At 33.9% G+C, this 14,753-nt stretch overlaps 1 pseudogene; it reads right to left on the reverse strand.

Annotated features, from left to right (window-relative positions):
• Window positions 1–12,347: 12,347 nt before the first annotated feature.
• LOC120176237 lies at window positions 12,348–13,233 on the reverse strand (annotated as a pseudogene).
• Window positions 13,234–14,753: the final 1,520 nt, after the last annotated feature.

The following is a 14,753-nucleotide window of genomic DNA, read 5'->3' on the forward strand; positions in this document are numbered from 1 at the left end:
AACAGGCATTGCAATATGTGAAGGAGGATAACGGACTAGACAATGGTAAAGGAAATTTGGAAACAATATTTTTCATAATAGTAAATGATGGATGACCTAGTCGAGAGTGCCACTCGGACGAATTGGGCTTGACACTGGAAAATGCAAGCAATGGTGGAGAGGAAACTGAATGGGATGTAGTCGGCCACTCATATACGCCATCCTTAGGTTCACCCATCAAAAGGATTGTCCCCATATTTAGATCATTCACCTGAAAAGCATAGGGTGAGAATTCAACAGAAACATGGTTATGAGTGCAAAGTTGATAAATCAAAATTAAGTTCTTTTTCATGGAAAGGACACAAAGGACATTTTGTAAAATAAAGGTGCGAGAGGAAGTAGGTATGGTGGTAGAACCAATATGGGTAATGTGAAGAGTCGATCCATCACCAATCATGACATCATCAGATCCTTGGTACGAGCTATTAAGAGAGAGATTGCTCAAGTCAGATGTAACATGGTGAGATGCTCCACTATCCACCAGCCAAGTAGGTGTAGTGTTGTTGCCCAGAATAGCATGGTTGGCTCGTGGTTGTCAGGGTGTGGAGGGGCGATATCCCTGAGAGCTTTGAGGATGAGATATTAGAGATTGTTGATTAGTGACAAGCAGAAACATCGGGTATCGTTTGGCAGTGTGGCCTTGAGTGTCGCATGCTTGACAATGACCCAAATAAGGTTTGGGTTGGCGTTGATCATGAGCAGAAAGTATAGTGGTAGGGCCTGATTATTGTGAATTGGTGGCTGATGGACGCCAATTTGGATGATTCCGAAAGGTCGTGGGATTTACCGTGGCTGGTAGTGATAGGAAAGGTGGTTGAGCGGTTTAAAGAGATGCTTTTTTGTTGAGAAGTTTCTCATGAAGTTCAGCAAAAGAAATTGGCGTGTCACGGGAATTAATGGCATCAATGACAGATTTATACTCATCACTTAGTCCTTCTAGAACCCGATCAATAAGATCCTCAATTGGCTTCCCTAGAATAGCAAGTTCATCGGCACGAGTCTTTATCACCTGCATGTATTCACTAATTGATTTTGAGCCCTTGTTACACCGCTTTAATTGTTCCTTCAATTGTTTAATATGACCACGAGATGGTTTGGCGTAGGTATTAGCTAAGGTTTTCCATGCATCAAGGGAAATGGTGGTGCGGGCAATAAGTGGTTGCAGTGAAACGGAGATGGCACCAAGGAGAGCGCTAAAAAGGAGACGATCCTGACGCTTCCAGGTTGTGTACGCCAGATTTGGAGATGTAACACCATTGACGGTGACAGTGGGTTGTGGTGGAGTTTGAGTGACATCAATAGAGTGATGAGGATCATAACCTTCAAGAGGAGATTGGATTTGAAGGCTCCATGTGAGATAATTGGTGGATAACAATTTGGTTATATTGGAGAGATTTATTGTAAGGAGAGGATATTGAGGATCTTGAGAATTTTGGATAGTAATAGGATCGTTGGTGGAAGAGAAATTCATATGAGAAGCCATTTAAGGGCAAGTGGCATAGTTTTAGATATATGTATATGAAGGATCATGGTGTTTTTGAAGAAAAAAAGAGAGAGGAAAATATGCTCAGAAAGATTAGGCTCGTGATACCATGTTGAAATAGAAAGAAGAGTATTGAGAAACAATGGCTTGAGTTTTCCATTAATTAAGAGTGGATATATATACACAAGATGAGGCACATAGAAATAGGAAACTAGCCTAGAGTTAGGGGATTACAACTAATTACAAGGCACATAAATAGGAGACTAGCCTAGAGTTAGGGGATTACAACTAATCACAAGGATATTATAATTGATTACAATAATTTAAAATTTAAATAAAATCTATTATAATTAATTCTCTAATATGCCCCCTCGAGATGGAGCTCCGGAGGAGACACCAATCTTGACCCTTAAATCTTAGAATCGACTTCATGGAAGCGGTTTGGTAAGAGCGTCGACAAGTTGATCTGTTGAGGAAACATGAGTAACACGAAGAGCACATGATTGAACTTGGCCCCGAATAAAGTGATAGTCAAGTGCCACATGTTTCATGCGCGAATGAAAGACTTGATTAGAACAGAGATAGGTGGCACCAACATTGTCGTAATAGATAACAGGCGGTGTAGGAAGAGTGATGCCAAGTTATGTGAGAAGGATTTACAAGAACAGCTCGAAGCCTGGGGAGATAATTTCAGACAAGCTTGAAGCTTTGAAGAGTTTAATTCCTTGTAAAGCAAGAAATGAAAGCATTGAGGAAGTTAAAGTAGAACAGTTGTTCCAAGAAACTACAGATTACATCATCACCTTGAAGACCCAAGCTTTCGTTTTGCAAAAACTTATTGAGTTTTATGATCAGAGTGGGTAAGGGTTAAAAATGAAAAGCAACTGCCAATTGTTCAAGAAGATCAATCATAGTTATTGAATAAACATTCAAGTTTTTTTTTCATTTTTTTTTTTGGAGAATTTCATTTTCATGCAAGAAGAAGGACAAAGATCCTGTTGAAATAGAGAGAAGAGTATTGAGAAACAATGGCTTGAGTTTTCCATTGATTAAGAGTGGATATATATACACAAGATGGGACACATAGAAATAGGAAACTAACCTAGAGTTAGGGGATTACAACTAATTACAAGGCACATAAATAGGAGACTAGCCTAGAGTTTGGGGATTTCAACTAATCACAAGAATATTATAATTGATTACAATAATTTAAAATTTAAATAAAATATGTTATAATTAATTCTCTAATAGATCCTTTGTTACTTGTTCGGTGAAGGAGAAAATGATGGGAAATGAAAAGAAGGAAAAGATCATGGAAACATCTTCCATATAGAAAAGTTTCTCTTATTTTCTCCTTATTTCCTCTAGACACGGCTTAAAGAGAATCTCTAGTAGATTAATTGGGCATTGCATAGTTTGATTTATTGCCTTATAGGGATCAGTTCATTTTTATCCACTTGTATTATCCAACTTTGATGTTTCTTTTAGTCTCTTATTGTATGATTCACGTATTATTATTTTTATACTGAGACATTTAAATTTTTGTATTAATAATTTGTCTTGATAATAAAAGAAATTGTTATTCTCTCTAAAAAAAATACTTGAATTCAAGTAAATTTCATTTGTAGAGCGTGTATGTTTGTCAATAGCTAAATAAAGATTATGAATAGATATATTATAATCATCTCGTATTATTAATTTTTTAAATTAATTTCGAGTTTTGTTATGAAAATTTATCTATATTACTTGTATATTTATATCAAGTAATTTATTTTATAAAAATAAAAATTATATACTATAACGTGAATGTTAAAAAATGAGAATATTTATGTTTTAAAATTAATAAAATGAATATTTTGATTTAGAAAGAAAAATAAAATGATGGGTAGGATCTTCATGACTACCCATTTTAGAGAAGTTCAATTGGAGTAATTTAGGCAAGAAATATAATATTAGTATTTTAAATTTTATATAAATTTGATTTAAAATTTGAAAAATAACAGAAATATTTTATATGTTTTAAAGAATATGTAGGCTTAAATACCCCTTAACTATATCATTTATATCGAGTTACCCCTAAAATATTTTTCGAAACATTTTGTCCTCTAAATCATAAATAATTACTTTGTTTATCTTTTAACCGTTAAAAATAATATTTATAGACCAATTAGAACGTGCCACTTTATCTTTTAATTTTTATTTTCTTTATTTAAATAAATAAAATAAAATAAAATTTGTTTGAGAAAACCCAAAATCTGTTCAACCTCTCCTAGACGCCTTTGCTGCAGATCTCAGCTACCAGAAACACTAGAAAAATGGGCAACAAATCTTTGATGAAGCTTCCTTCTCGGATTAGGATCTCAAAGCCATTCCGGGTAAGGCTATATATTCTCAAAACACCCAAACTCAACCACAGACTCACGATTCATCGTCTTCTTCAACTCACGACAACAACGTTAAAACCGAAAAACGTTTGATATCCGCATTCGGTTGAAGGGATTTTGATTTGTATTTGGATTCTTTGTTGAATTTCGATGTAGATAAATGGATTTGAATTGTTTGGTTGGATACATTGTTTCCTCATTGATTTTATGATATGGTTGAAAGGTAGATAATGCATGCATTTTGCTATATCCTTGAACTATCCTGTTCATAATTTTAGTTTTAGAGCCATGGATTCCTTGAGTTTTGGTGCTCCGTTTATAACTCACAATATTATTAATATGAATTAAAACAAAATATGATACAAAATATTAAATGTGATTAGTTGACAAACACTACCCTACTATTTAAAGCTTTGCTAAGCTTCACTCTTAACTTTTAATATTTTTTCACTCTATATATATTTATAGGAAAATTAAACCTTCATATATGTTGTAATCTTTGACCTTGTTTTGTCGTCTCAGTTAAGCTTAATAATTAAGTATTTTCAAGTGTTGTTCCTGTCATGTTTCCATCAAATTCTTTCATGGTTAATTTGCTTAATTTTGACACATGTATTTAGTGACTCCATTCTAGAAATCTTTAAAGCTTTAACACTACACTACTATTTAAAGCTTTGCTAAGCTTCACTCTTAACTTTTAATATTTTTTCACTCTATATATATTTATAGGAAAATTAAACCTTCATATATGTTGTAATCTTTGACCTTGTTTTGTCGTCTCAGTTAAACTTAATAATTAAGTATTTCCAAGTGTTGTTCCTGTCATGTTTCCATCAAATTCTTTCATGGTTAATTTACTTAATTTTGACACATGTATTTAGTGCCTCCATTCTAGAAATAAATAATTTAGAAAATGATTGCCATCTTTTGCCAAGTGTTGCCAACTAAAACTCAAGTTTGATTTCAACACTCTCCTCCAAATTTGATTTTTCATACCAAGTTATTTTGAGTTTGTAAAATGTGTCTCCTTTCAATATTTTCGTGAAAATATCTGCTAATTGATCTTCAATTATACATTAAATTAGTTCTATATTTTTGTTCTTCATCTGGTATCGTAGAAAATAATACTTTGGATCGATATACTTACTTTGGCTGTGAGAGATTAGATTCTTGGCAAGTGATATAGTGGATTTGGTGTCAACATAAATTGTAGTTGACTCTTCTTGTGTCAAGTCTAGCTCGTTAAAAATATTCTTTAACCACATTGCTTGGTAAGTGCATGCTACTACGACTATGTATTCAGCTTCACATGTTGCGTAAACTCAAACCAAGCTCTAAATATCATTTTTTGAAAGCATAGGTGGACACTCGATAATTTTTATAACTCGTACTATTATTAATACGTACCAAAATAAAATATAATACAAAACATTAGTTGTGACTAGTTGACGAACATAACCTACTATTCAAAGCTTTGCTAAGTTCACTCTTAACTCTCATTATTTTTTTCACTCGTATACATCTTTCGTATGTATCATACATAACCCACACTACATATTTATAGGAAGATTAAACCGCCATATATCCTACTATCTTTGACCTTGTTTTGCCGCCTCACTTAAGCTTAATAATTAAGCATTTTCAAGTGTTGTTGCTGCCATGTATGTTTCCATCAAATTCTTTCATGGTTAATTTGCTTAATTTTGACACATGTACTTAGTGCCTCCATTCTAGAAACAAATATTTTAGAAAATGATTGCCACCTTTTGCCAAGTGCGTTGCCAACTAAAACTCAAGTTTGATTTCAACAGGTTAAAGATGGTGATGTTACGGTGGAGGTAGGGAAGGGGAGGGGAAAGGATATATTTGGTATATCGTAAATTTTATTTCATTTTATTTATTTAAATAAAGAAAATAAAAATTAAAGATGATGTGATGTGTTTGATTAATCTAGAGGTGTAAACGAGTCGAGTCAAGCTCGACTCAAACTCGAAAACTTTATATATAAACTCGACTCGACTCAAAAACTCGTAAACTTAAAATTTTCAAACTTGACTCGAACTTAAAAGATAATATTGAAGCTCGACTCAAACTCAAAAAAACTCGAACTAAAAAAATCGAGAACTCGCTAAAACTCGAGACTCAAGCTCAATTAAAACTCGATTTTGAACTTGATTAAAGCTCGTATCAAGCTCGAATCAAGCTCATATCAAGCTCAAATCAAGCTCAAGTGCTCACCACATGGCTCCGTAAATTAAACCTATGAGTTTGAGTTTTAATTTATAAGATCACTTCGGGAACACTTGCTTCTATATTAAATATGTGGGATATCAAGACTTCCCTTCAAATTACTATCGCTTTCTTGTAATCCAAACGCCACTTTTCTCTCATCAAATTATCATACCGATGGCTCGTACCAAGCAAACTGCCAGGAAATCAACCGGCGGCAAAGCTCTACGCAAGCAGCTAGCCACGAAGGCCGCTAGGAAGTTGGTCGAACAGGATGGAGGACAACAGCCGAGCCTGCTAGAAAGGGCCTTACTTGCAATACTTTGTTTAGTCTTGGGTTGCCAGAACTTGTCGTTATTGCTGGAGTGGCTGCTCTTGTGTTTGGACCTAAAAAGTTGCCTGAAGTTGGCAAGACTATTGGGAAAACTGTCAAGAGTTTTCAGCAGGTTTGTCGATTTCCTCACCTGGGTTTTTGCTCAATATGTAAAATGAACAAGAATTTGAATCCTTTTCTTCCTCTGTTCAAAAATGGTTCCTTTGTTATTGGGTTGTTCTAAAAATGGAAGCTTTGGTGTTTTCACTGAGGAACCTTTAGGGGGGAAATGAAAAGTGAGGAAATTATTTACTGTTGTTTAACTAGGTGAGCAATTAGAACATTCAGATGGCTTTTTATGGTGTATTGTTGAGATTCAAATTTGAGAGATGATTGAGCTAGGAAATGATAAATTTAATTTGATTGTTTCTTAAACGTCCCATGTTATGCATTTGAGTGATATTTGACATTTCTTTGAATCATAACTGAAGGTAGCTCTACAAGCTTGGTTTCCTTGGAATCATTACTGAAATTTCATCTGTAGATCAATAATAATGATTATTGAGTTTGAGTAACTTCAGTATTATACCTTTTTGACTGCCATTCATGGTACACTCATTGTCTTTGTGGAATTTTATCTGAATAAGTAGGGTTGCTAGTTCTACTAGAAGTGTTCAAGTTGCTAGCAGAAGTTCGTAGCACTGTTGGATTGCTTGCTGTTGGTGAAGTCTTTATTTAAAACACAGATTAATCACATAGCGAGAATGAAATAAACAATAACACTAAAATACATTTGTTCTACTAAAGCAATGTATAATACCAATGGAACTAAAACAGAAAAATTATGTACCTTTTTTCTTGTTTCCTGTAAAAAAAATACAGTAGGAAATCCAAGTGTAAGACAACTCTGTTTTCTTAGGAGTTTCGTGTTTAAGGTAAAATCACTACGTAATTTCAAACTGACATCATGTAGTTTTCTAGGGACGGGTTATTACTTGATGGTACCTGTTAGTGAACTTCCTATTCTTATAATGAACTATGTTCTTTTGCAATCCCTTAAGATTTTATTTCTTTTGTAACTATTTTGCAGTCTGGAAAGAACAGAGCAATCCGTGGAGAATTCCACAGCCGTTGGTGAAGAGAAGAAACCAAATCTTGAGGTCTCTAGCTCAAAGGAGAACGTATGAGTTCGCGAAACCATTATTTAGTCGATAATTTTTCTGAACTTGTTTCTCTGTTGTACCAATGAACATCGAGCAAATAATTTTGAATGTAGATTGGTTATGTTAGTGATTGTTTAATTAAACGGTTAGACAATCTTTCAATACACTTGTTTCCGGTAATATTTTGACTGTTGAGTTGCTCATATAATTACAGGAAAAGGGGGATTTGATTCACAATTTACATTAAAAAAGAGAGGAAAATGTTGTTATGAACTTCATATGTTTTCCTTTTGTACAGATTCCATAAGGAAATAAACACAAACACGCCAGACTGTACATGAAAATATGTTTTTCTTCTTCCTTTTTTAGGTTATGCCTCAGAAAAAAAAATCAAGGATCAATCTTCTTTGTTGCTAAATGAACAAAGAACAAAAAAAATTCTGGATCCAAGCTTCTTCTTTAGATAGCCTCAAGTTAAAAGAGTTTGATCTTTTTCTTCATGAGTTCCTGTTTTCATGTTTGTGAGTAAGTGCTTGAAAGCAATGACGGTGTTGATAGTCATCATTAAGATATGATAAAAATCATGTCTCAATTAGCAAGTTGTGTATATTTATTTTGCATGTTGATATGTTTATGTATACGCATATGAATGATATATTTACGAGTCACATAACATCATTTTGCATAATTTGTATGTTACCTTCATGTGCATAACTTAACCCCTATCACATAATCGAATTAAGGGTTTAGGGTTTAATGTTTAGGGTTTAAGGTTTAGCGTTTAATATTTATGGTTTATGATATAGGATTTAGGATTTAGGTATAAGGTTTAAGGTTTAGGGCTTATTGCAAAGACATTAATTAATCGACTTGATACCGATTTATGAGATAAGTACAATATAATATTTTGATATTAAATGCTCAAACCCTTGATATTTATGATATTTGAACCCGAAAACTCAAAATAATACAACAATTTAAATAATTAGTTATTAAAAATATTATCATTAGAAATATATTTTTAATAAGGGTTTTGATAAATTGATTTTTTTTTAAATTTTAATAATCTTTTTTCTATAATCGACCTGTCTTGTTTTACTTTATATGGTACATGTTAGCAGTAGGGACTAGGGATGATCATTTTCTCTCAAATATGATTTGATGCCATTAATTTTGTTAATTAAGATATTAATGTAAGTCTAAATGAGTTTTTTCTTTCTTAATTCTTTATAAAATTAGTTACACTCTATTTTGATATATTTTTTAAATTATTAATATTTAAATTGAATCATATTTTTATTTTATTATATTTTTTAAAATTTTATAGAATTTTTAATATATTTTTAAAATTTTATAATTATCAATAATGTATTTTTTATATATTATTAAAATAATGTATTTTTAATAATGTAATTTTAAAAAATCTAAAATTATAATATAATATTTTTTCGAGCTGCTCACGAGCTTTTTCGAGTCGAATATTGAGTAGCTCGTTTCGGAGGTGACAAAACATCCTGAAAAATATTTTAAGGGGTAATTCGGTACAAATGATATAGTTCAAAGGTATTTAAATGAAATGAATACCTCGAATTTATAAGAAAAACAATACGGAGGACTTAATATGTTTTCTTTTTCTTTTAATTTCTGAAGCAGTGAATTGTGATGAAAGTGACTTGTTAAGAAACCCACGTGCAAAAGCCGTTTTTCTGGGGCAGAAAACTTGAAGTTTGCGCCTCTCTTTCGCCCCAAGTTCACATGGGATTGCCATTTTTTGCCTCCCAAGTATGGTTTCCAAAGTTTAATATGAATTTTAGCCTTTATGATTAAAAGGGTATTGTTGTAGCTGTATCGGGTAGTGTTTAAGTCAGTTATAACTAGAAAAATTATTAGGAAATTAAAACATAAACAATATCACAACAAAGTTTATTTATGTAGCTCATATTGATCAATGATCCTACTAGTCTTTTCAGATAGAAATCCACTATAATATTATCAGTACAAGAAGGGACGAACACATTATTTTATGTTAAGAGATCGAATTAAACTTATATGATAATTTTAAATTTTCAAGAGGAGCGACTAATCCCACCCACCCCTCCCTCGATTAATCCCTGAGTACAAGAGTCATTAACCTAACTACATACGTTTAGTTGCAAGTATTATTTAATACAATTATGAAGCTCAAGAAGCATTTTAAAGTTGAAAATGTACTGCCTTGACGTTAGAAATCACAAAATGATGCTATTTCCTCGACTTCCATCGAAATTTTCTTTTCTTCTACAACAAAAAGGCTTTCCAACTACTTTCTCTACTCAAATATGAAATACAAAGCAGGACGAATTTAAAGCATACGTGTGTTAAGAATGAAACTCATAACACCTTAGAAACTAGAACCATTTCTAAACCCTCAACTTTACACCTTCTTTATAGAAGATCTGGAGCTTAAATTGAAGCTCAATGAATTCCAGAGCTTCCTTTTGACCCATCTCTTCATAAAGAATGCAGAGTTTGGAACTATGGAGCTTTGCTATGAAAGAGGGAGAAGGAGATGAATGAGATAGAGGGGAAAGAGTGATCAGGCTTTTGTCTATTTTTCCCCTGGTGATAAGAGATACCCAATGAATTTTAGCCTTTCTTAACCTTCAATGGTCCAATTACTCATTTCTTTCATCCTGGGGTGGATGCACTAAACCCTTAGAGGACTAAGTGAATTCCATTATTTAGAGAAAAAAGTGAAATTTAGTTTAATATGTTAATGAAAAATTGAAAAAAAAAATAAAAATTTTACATACTTATTATTTTTAAAAAATTTACTCTTAAATTTTTAGATCTCCCGTTGCTTTTATCCTCATTTAATCTCTACTTAAAAATCTTTCTTTTCTTTTAATGATAATTCGGGTCCAATTCTTGTCCGATAGGCCTACATTTGACCCACAATTTTTTATCAAATAATCATATTGGTAAATAGACATACTCAGGTAAACTCACATGTGTTGACTCATAAATTCAGGCTGTTACAAGTCATTTGACACTTGATCACCACCTCGATTTCGGACATTATCGAGCTCCCTATTCATGGAAGCCACCCAGTCAGCTAAGACTATGTAAAGGGGTGCTCGATATTCACTTTTTTCTGAGCTTTAGAACCTTATTTTAACAACAATCTTCAAGGTCATAACATTCTTGGAAGATGTTTTCAAACTATTGTCTTGTAATGTTCTTGAGTCGGGCTTGTGGATGACCGATAATTAATGGCTTCACCAATGTGTTTGGGTAGACATTTTCTTACATCTTTCTCATGTCTTCTACTTTTCAATTGACCTTTAGCAAAATTAGGTTCGTTATTAACTCTCATAATTTCGCCACCTTGCATGGGATTGTTGCCAATGTTATCAGCTCCATGCAAATTATCCTCACCTATATTTAGTGCATCAAACCTAGATTTGCAAGCTTCCGCTTCACTTCCCGAAGTTTCCTTCCCTACATTCGGAATTCTCTTTAGTATGATCATACCGATCGTAGGAATAACATATGGTTGGCAAACTTTCATAATCAATATGTTGGCAAAATTCATCGATAATATCATCAGAAAAGGTTTGTTGAGGTCTATGATTACCACCAGACGAGCAAATCTTCCTCTTTTATCTTCCATCATGTTGTAGTCAACTTTAACAACTTTTTCTATAATACCAACAATAATATGAAAGAGACTTCTAGTATAATATTGATAAGACAAACCTAGAAGACGTGTCCAGACTAAGATGTACGATGGATGTTTCTCTGAAGTAGAGATGTGCCTACTCCATGGTTGAACCGTGAGATAGTTACCGTAGATCATCCAATGTCCACCAAGTAGAACACTAGAATAATTCTCCACCCATGCAAATCTTGTCCGGAAATACTCATTATCAAGTTCAACCAATAACATCTCCCTAGATGGGTTTAATAACGATTTAATTCTTCCCAACAAAGCTTTATTCCTAACAATTGGATCACAGCTGAGTTAGCCAGTTTTTTATCAATCGAGTTATGAACTCTATTCAAAAATCTAACTTCAGACAAGCCTCTATTGTAGTAAATTATAACATCCTCTTAAGTGATTTCTACATCCAATTCCCTTATAAGAGATCTATTATTTTTCACATTATAATTTTCAATAACCATATCCCGGAATGAAGGCTTGGCTCCAATTGCCTCCGACGTTATCAAATCTCCACTACCCTTCATTAAATATTATAGCCACAACACAGTGTAACGACCCTGTAACTTTTTTCAAACTCACCGCAACACTGCAAACAACATTCGCAACATAAAAATTGTAGTTATTGTTAAGAAATAAATCACGCCGTAATGTCCACAACATCCACAACCGCGATGCCATAGCCGCAACCACAACACAACCACAATTTAGTGCTATACCTCTTTATTTAGGTTATTTTATTAATTTCATTTGCGTTCATCCCTAGAATAACTTCATTCTAAGAGTAACGTAACCCGTTTAGAAGGATGTACCAAAATATGCATTTCATATGAGGCTAGGGATCGGATTTTCTTTCCAATAATCTCATAATTTCAAAAATAAAATCAAGAAACAAAATGAACTTGATATATTTGAAAAGATGTGCCAAAATACATTTGAAATATAGAAAATGTAGAAGGAAATACCAAAATAAATTGGTATATGGACATGTATGAGTTCTACAACACAGAGTAAGTAATGGTCCAAAAGCTTCAAATCAAGGGGAGGGAATTTTGTTAACATCTTCTTCTCCGGCGAACCAATCTGGTATCACTCTTGATGCATAAACTGAAATATCTTTGAATGATTTCTTTATTGTAACCTCAGTCACCTCCAAATTCATCGCAATATCTACATGAAATGGTCCAATATTCATAAGTTCATATAGATATTTGATTATAACGAAGAAATCGATATTTACCTTTAACTGGAACTGGCTTTCCCTGGGAAAGCTTAATCACCATGTAAATAATGGCTGCCAAAACAGATTTGGGGCTTCTCCTTATGTCGACCTCTTGTGATCTTTCAACAGCTTCTTGTACTGCTTTTATGGCACGGTTTTCCATCCCGAGTTTCAGACAAAACCGTCGGATGAGTTCGCCGGGTTGCACCATCTACGACTCGACTTCTAGCTGTTTCTTTATCGCTTCGGCGGTTCAATTGATGTTCTTCTTGGTGACTCCGTTGGCCACAACCGAGATCTCGTTAAGCGTTCGGGACGATCCGATCTCTTTACAAGCAATGAAAAGAGAAGCCGCGGCAATGGAACTTATGCTTCTTCCCCTACATGATTTCAGAATATCGACTGCATTGTATATCTTACAGGCTCTATCTTTGGTCGCTGCTGTCAACCCTAGGGTATCCACCATCGCCGCAATCTGCTCCAACCCTCTCTTCGACGGACTCCTGACGGTTCTCTGATCGTTGGAGTTGATGGTCAACGTCGAATTCGAAGAATCCGGGGAGTTGTGCGGCTCGGAAATCTCATCAAATAGATTGATTTCGAGAACCAAGCCACATCTTGAACATATTTCATGGCCAGCCTTATGATCAACAACTGTTTCAGTGTCTGTTTGACAGGTTGAACAGATTTTGGCAGACATGCTTGGATTTTTTTTTTTGAGTCGAATGAGGATTGAATGTGTAAGAAATCCAGATTTGGGTAGTATTTATAGGGAATTAAAGTAATATTATCCTATTCCGATAATGAAACTAGGGTTTTAGAATTTAGGTGAAAAAAAAATAGAATGCCCGCCACAAAATCCAACTCCAGAGAGTAATAATTAAATAGCATCCAACCAAATATGGATACTAAATTTGCCTCTCTATTTGTCAATTTTCTATTTGTATTACCAAATACATCACAAATAATTCCAACATTGCATTGATAATCTGAATCTGGGTTTTTAAATCCAGCTATTTGTACACTGTTTTTGCCAGTACAAGTTTATTTTCACAATAAAAAACCGGACCGGATGGGATAAGGAGTTGGTGGCTTGTTTAGACCGGAGAAAGGGTGACTAAGATTTAGCTCTATCTAAAAAAAATTCATTTTCAAATTTTAAATTAAATAATTCGAGCTATTGAGTTAGCTTGCATAATAGTTTGAGTTGGAAAATTTAGTTTAACTTGAATAACTCAAATAAATAAATGTGATTCTATTGTTCCGTACGGTTTTCATTAAGTCATCAATCGTGTTATCCTCTGTCGTAGCCATCGACGACAATCGGCTGCCAAGATCTGCCAATATTTTCTTGACATCTTTTGTGAAATTCTTATTGGAACCCAATGCTTTCACTATGCTCAGCCGCGGCAATTAAATTTTCCTCTCCTTCTAATGGTGGATCCATAGATTTATAATCCCCCATTGACAATCAAAACCACAAAACTCAAATAAAGCCCAAACTCCCTTTTCTCAAACACAATGAATCTTCATAAACTGGCCTGGATCACAAGTTCAGGCTATTGGATCAATAAATTGATAAAAATGGAAACTTTGAAAAATACCTAACGAATCAAAGGACATACAAATCACAAAGAACAACAAAAATAGATCAAATCAAGCTAAAATCGAAAGAACCCACTTTTTTTCTAAAGACTCAAAATCGCTTTTAAAAAATCAATTAGCTTCAAACTACAAAAGCAGCTGAAGATATATAATGAAAGCGAAGCTATCAGAAAAGGAAAGCATCTTTTCAAAGAAAAGTCAAAAGAAAAGACAAGTGCTTTTCAAAGCATGGAAAGCAAATAAGGAAGAACATCAAAAAACTGAAACTAACCTTACATTTTGGAGCTTTGAGAAGATATTTTCCCCAGAAAGCAAAATAGCAGCTTTTCAATTTCAAGTGTCTTGGCATTTTTTCCGATATATCACTTATATATTATATATTTCTCTGTAAGATGCTTTCATATTTACGTTGATATGATGTCACGTGGGGTAAGACGCGTTCCTTGCAGCGTGTTTTATGCTTAGTTGGATACACGTGGCTATAGCACGACCCCTGGGGTGCACCTTACTCCACGTAAGGCGCTTAGTTGGATACACGTGGCTATAGCACGACCCCTGGGGTGCACCTTACTCCACGTAAGGCTATAGCGCGGTGCAGGGGCTCCGCTTTTCAAT

Source organism: Hibiscus syriacus, unplaced genomic scaffold (genome assembly GCF_006381635.1).
Source record: "Hibiscus syriacus cultivar Baekdansim isolate YM2019G1 unplaced genomic scaffold, ASM638163v2 tig00112231_pilon, whole genome shotgun sequence".
NCBI classification, from domain to species: Eukaryota; Viridiplantae; Streptophyta; class Magnoliopsida; order Malvales; family Malvaceae; genus Hibiscus; species Hibiscus syriacus.